The sequence below is a fragment of the Eumetopias jubatus genome, unplaced genomic scaffold (genome assembly GCF_037043125.1).
Source record: "Eumetopias jubatus isolate StellerSeaLion01/CBP00866 unplaced genomic scaffold, mEumJub1_p1.0 scaffold_1, whole genome shotgun sequence".
In the NCBI taxonomy this organism is placed as follows: domain Eukaryota; kingdom Metazoa; phylum Chordata; class Mammalia; order Carnivora; family Otariidae; genus Eumetopias; species Eumetopias jubatus.
In genome coordinates this window covers 3,459,126-3,465,125 of record NW_028274807.1, presented here as the reverse complement: position 1 = coordinate 3,465,125, position 6,000 = coordinate 3,459,126, and the positions used below count along the sequence as shown (strand labels likewise).

General features: G+C 49.2%; 1 pseudogene; it reads left to right on the top strand.

Annotated features, from left to right (window-relative positions):
- Positions 1 to 4,197: 4,197 nt before the first annotated feature.
- LOC114226415 (AP-3 complex subunit sigma-1-like) lies at positions 4,198 to 4,678 on the top strand (annotated as a pseudogene).
- Positions 4,679 to 6,000: the final 1,322 nt, after the last annotated feature.

The following is a 6,000-nucleotide window of genomic DNA, read 5'->3' as shown; positions in this document are numbered from 1 at the left end:
AAAGCTTCTGCACAGGAAATGAGACCATCAACAAAATGAAAAGAAAACCTATGGAATGGGAGGGAATATTTGCAAATCATGTATCTGATAAGGGGTTAATACTGAAAATGTGTAAAGAACTCATAAAATGCAGTAACAAAAAAACGATCTAATAAAAAAATGGACAGATGGGGCACCTGGGTGACTCAGTCAGTTGAGTGTCTGACTCTTGATCTCAGCTCAGGTTTTGATCTCAGGGTGGTGAGTTCAAGCTCCACAGTGGGCTTCGTGCTGGGTGTGGAGCCTACTTAAAAAAAAAAAAAAAAAAAAAGACAGATGATATGAATAGACATTTTCCCAAAGAAGACATCCAGATGGCCAACAGACACATGAAAAGTCACCGATGCTAATGACTTGCCCATGGACATGAAAACCATGGCATGGTGGGGGCAACCCTCACCCTGCGCCCCCCTGCCAAGCCAGTTTTGCACAATTTGTGAGTCCACTCCAGTATTCCTGACCCATAAGTGTGTCTGTCCTTCACCCTCTCCTCTGAACTGGTTGTTCCAGCTCACAGTTTCCTCACTCAATCACTGAGTTCAGTAAGACGTTTGGCACACATTGGTTGTGTATCGTGTGAGACTCAGGATTCTTTCTTTGGTCAACATTATTTTTTAACATTGTTGGCTGTGGCTGCCATTTTGCTGCTGCATTTTCCTGGGACCCTTGAGGGGGAAGCATAGGTGGTGAGGACAGTGTCTCCTAATCTTTTAGGACTCCGTCGTTGGAATTTTTCTCCTGAGAGAACCAAGGCTTAGAATGAAAGTCTATGGGATCCCCCTCTTCCTGGCCTGAGCTCTTCACAAGCTCTTCCCAGCTCGTGATCTTGGGGTCCTGGGGCTTTCCTGAACTTTCCAGGTGCAGCCCCATTTTCTCCTCTGCATAATCCTCTCAGAGAGGTACTGTGTCCCCATTGAAGACAGAGAGAACTGAATCTCAGGGAATGAAACCGCATCCTTGGAATTTACGTGGTTGGCAAAGTCAGACTTTACACCCAGGATTTTGGACTGCAAGCCCAGGGCTCCTTTGATTATACCACAACTGTCTCTCTCTCTCTTTTTTAAGATGTTATTTATTTATTTATTTATTTATTTATTTATTTATTTATTTGAGAGAGAGAGAGCCGGGGGAGGGGCAGAGGGAGCGAGAGACTCTCAAACAGAATCCTCGCTTATCACGGAGCCTGAGGCTGGGCTCCTTCTCATGATGCTTAGATCATGACCTGAGCTAAAACCAAGAGTTGGACGCTTAACCCACTGAGCCGCCAGGTGCCCCCACAACTGTCTCTTTAACACAGAAAAAGAAAATGCCACATGTGAGCAGCCTCTAAGATGGTCCCCAGGGATCCTCTCCTTCTGGCATCCATGTCTTTGTGTGATCTCCTCCCCTGAGTGTGAGCAGGACCTGTGACTTGCTTCTAACCAAGAGAGTACAGCAAAGGTGATGGGGCGTCACTCCTGGGATTAGTCTACACAGGAATGTAATTTCTGTCTTCCTAGCCGACTCTATTCCTTGCTGGCTTTAATGAAGCAAGCTGCCAGATCATGAATTCCTCATAACGAGGTCCAAGTGGCAAGAAACTGAAGGTGACCTCAGGCCAAAAGCCGGCAGGGAGCTGAGACCCTCAGTCCATCTGCCCCCAAGGAAATGAACTCTGACAACAACCATATGAGCCTGGAAATGGATCCATCCCCAGTGGAGCCTTCCAGTGAGCCCCCAGCTCCCTGGATCAGACACCAAAAGCCCTGGCTGGCACCCGTGAGACCCTGAAGCAGAGGACCCAGTCAAGCCATGCCTGGATTTCCAACAAGCAGAAATTGTGAGGTAATACATGTGTGTTAAATGTGTGTTGTTTGTTTGACATAATCTGTTACAAAGCAATAGATTACCAATACATTGGGCCTTAGAAACATTCATTCATGCGTTGGACAAATATTAGCTTGCCAGGCACTAGTCCAGGTGCCCAGCATACATCAGTAAACAAAATAGAGTAAAAATCTTGCTCTTCTGAAGTGTGAATTCTAGTGTTTACATGTGTATGTGTGGGAGGGGAGAGCGAGGGTGAAACAGTTGACATAATGAATAAGTTACATAGTTATACAGTTACATAGTATGTTCCATGTAGCTCCGCAAGTATGCTGGGGAAGAAAGAGGGGTGAGGTGGTAGGGAGTGGGCCCCGAGTTTGCAATTTTATTTTTATTTTTATTTTTTTAAAGATTTTATTTATTTATTTGAGAGACAGAGAATGAGAGAGATGGAGAGCACGAGAGGGAAGAGGGTCAGAGGGAGAGGCAGACTCCCCGCTGAGCAGGGAGCCCGATGTGGGACTGGATCCCGGGACTCCAGGATCATGACCTGAGCCGAAGGCAGTCGCCTTAACCAACTGAGCCACCCAGGCGCCCCCCGAGTTTGCAATTTTAAACTTCTTTTGAGAAAGGATTTTGAGAACTACTTCAGGGGAGGAGGCCAAGCAGGTATCTCTGGGAGGAGTGCTTCAGGCAGAGGGTATATAGCCAGTGCAAATATCCTGAGGCTCCATGTGCCTGGAGTGAGGGAGGAGCAGCAAGGAGGATGGGGAGGGGAGGAGAGCTGACGTCAGAGGTGGGGGGGTCCTGTAGATCCCCTTTGGCTACTGTGAGGACTGCTTTCACTCTGAATGTGATGGAGCTCTCTGAGGGGTTGAGCTGAGCAGCGATGTGGTCTGACTTATATTTTTTATTTTTTTGAAGACTTTTTACTTACTTGAGAGAGAGCGTGCGCACGAGCAGGGGGGAGGGGTAGACGGAGAGGGAGAAGCAGACCCCCCGCTGAGCAGGGAGCCTGATGCGGGGCTCGATCCCAGGACCCCCGGATCATGATCTGAGCCGAAGGCAGACGCTTAGCCCTTAACTGACTGAGCCACCCAGGGGCCCTCTGACTTAGATTTTTAAAAAGCTCATCCCCATCATTACATCCCATCACTGCTGGTGCCTTCTGGCCCCCCGCCCACCCATGCAAACTGGGGCAGTTTACACATCGGCCACACTGGCTGCCTTAATAAGCCGAGGGACTTGCCCTTATTTTTAAGTGGTTTTCTTGATCATTTTTCTTACTGATGCCTCCAGATCTTGGCCATCTGCTAAAGGAGAGCTCAAGCCCCGCCTTCCCCCCCCCCCCCCACCGCAGCCTCCAGGCTTGACGTTAAATCCTCCCCGCGCAACACAGTAAGCACCTCTGTGGCCTGTCAGTGTCGGTGCCCGCACGCCAGGTCATAAGCTTTGCCAGGCAGGTCCGAGTCTTCCCTCTCTTTTACGTCTCCCCACTGAGCCTGAGGTACCGCTCTGTCAGGCTGGCTGGCGCCTCGGCAGAGTTCTTTCTACCTCTCCCTGTGGCTTCTGTCAAAGCCCCTCTCCACCTCCAGTGACCACCCCCACCTCCTGCAGCCTCCTCACTGCCTCCTGGCATGATGGCGCCTGCTGTCACTTGCACACTTCTATGAGCAATTATAGGTGGCTTTTTATTTCACGCACCTAAACATGGCCCTTGGGAAAAGAGTAACAAACTTTAGGGGAAAAAAAAATGGAAGAAGAATAATCAGAATGGCTTGTTAACTACAAATGTTCTTTTTGTTTGGGAACCACCTGGTCCTCAACATTAGGGTGGAAGCCAGGGGTGGAGGCAAAGGGAAGCAAGGAAGCATGGCCCCTCCAAGGCCCCACAACTAATTTCGAATTATTTTTCTTAAGGAGTCTCCCCCCACCCCCCAAATGTGTGAGCCTCAGGGCCACAAAAACTGGAGGGGGTTACTGATGGTCCTCCCCGCCCTTTGTCTCCCCTTCCCTCCCTCCCTGGAGATAGCCCTGGGGGAAGGGAGAAAGGAAGAAAGGAAAGTGAAAGGAAGAAAGCTTAATTGATCAAGGGGGTACAGGTGAGAAGACCAGAGCACAGAGGCCAGAGGGCAGGTAGGCAGGGCCTGGGTCTCATGGGCCTTGTGACTTGTACTGGCTCTCGTGTGACCCCACACACCCAGGTCCTCTCTCCAGGTTCCAGAACCCCTGCAGAGAGCACTCTTGAGGGAGAGGCAGGTGGGGAAGCATGGCCATTGAGATCCCAAGGCAGGCGAGGCACCCCGCCCCTGCCCTGGCCCCTGGTACCCACCAGGTCCCTCTCAGCCTTGACGGATCATCATCTTCAACAACCTCGGGAAGCCTGGCTCTCCAAGTTCTACCAGCCCGACGTTACCTGGAGGCTCTGACAACAAACTGATTTATAGACATTATGCAACCTTATATTTTGTCTTCTCTGTGCATTCTTCAGAAAGCGAACTTGGCATCTTAGATCTCATTCAAGTATTTGTGGAAACACTGGGCAGGTGTTTTGAAAATGTCTATGAGCTGAATTTAATTTTTTCCATGTCGACAAGATTCATAATATTCTTGCTGAAATAGTGATGAGGGGAATGCTATTGGAGACCAACACGAATGAGTTTGTTACACAAATTGATGCACACAATAAACTGGAGAAATCTGAGGCTGGCTAGCGGGAGCTGCAGCCTATGCTGTATCAGCTGTGAAGAACAGGAATCTTCCTCAGGTCCCAAGAAATATTAACATTGGTGACATCAGTATAAAAGTGCCAAATCTGCCCACTTGTAAGTAAAAAATTAAAAAGGCCACACTCCCAGGTGAAATCCAGGGGCAAAAGTCATCTAAGTTTACCATGTAGTTGTTCACCAAAAATAGAGGTGGAGAGTCTTAACTTTTGCTCTTGGATTTGAGCCAAGATACTGTATGGAGGTTGTATAAAATCAGTATGGAAGTTTAATGTTTCTTTTCTTGCACAGTGATTTTGAAGAAATTGGGTAGTTCCAGTGTGATATTTCTCTTTCTTTTCTGAACTGCCTCCCTATGCCCACTTAAGGCATGCCTCTATGTATTGGCTACCACTGTATTTCAAAGAGTGTGTGAGACATATCTTTAAATGATGTACATTCCAGAATGCTGCTGTTTTGTATGGATCACAAGGGCAGCATTCCATAACGCCTTCTGTTGTCAGAATTGTTATTTAAAGAACTGAGTACCTATTGCATGAAAACATTACACTTTTTCTCTTAGTTTAAATAAACTCCAAGGTAACTAGAAACAAAAACAAAACAACAAAAACGCAAAAACATGGGGCGCCTGGGTGGCCCAGTCATTAAGCGTCTGCCTTCGGCTCAGGTCATGATCCCAGGGTCCTGGAATGGAGCCCCGCATCGGGCTCCCTGCTCGGCGGGAAGCCTGCCTCTCCCTCTCCTTCTCCCATTCCCCCTGCTTGTGTTTCCTCTTCACTGTCTCTCTCTGTCAAATAAATAAATAACATCTAAAAACAAAAACAAAAACAAAACGCAAAAACACAGACCAGGACTGGGACTAGGGGGAGGAGAGAGGCCAGGGACAGTTGGATGGCTTGGGGACAAGCACAGTCACACAGTCGGTCTAGAGTTGTACTGACTGTCCCTGTCTTCAAACCCCAGGAGCTGTTGAACAAGGGAACTTGCGTTTCCATTTTGCACTGGGCCCTGCACATTCCGTAGCTGGTCTGGATCACTGAACTTTTGGGGTCCCCTCCAACTTTCCACCCCAGTCAGAGCCTCACTGGCCTCCCCACCCTCCCCCTCCCCCGCGCAGGCAGGCCTCGCTACAAGCTTCTCTCTGTAAAACGCCGTTCTGCAGACCCACATAGCAGTTCGCCTGTGGTTCACGGTGTTTGTGGAGCCCTGAGCACGTAGGAGGGGTGTCTTCCGAGCTGCTCAAGGCTGGACCTGGCCGAGGCACCCTGCAGCCGCAGGTTCCCATCCTGGCCCTGCTCCGAGCTGTGTATAGACTCGGCACAGCGATCCCGATACTCGGTGGGAATGTTTCTGCAAAAATGAACAGCCAGCAGACAAATCCCCAGCCTCTGTACGGGGAAGGCTTGCCCTTCCCTCGGCGTCTTGGAGG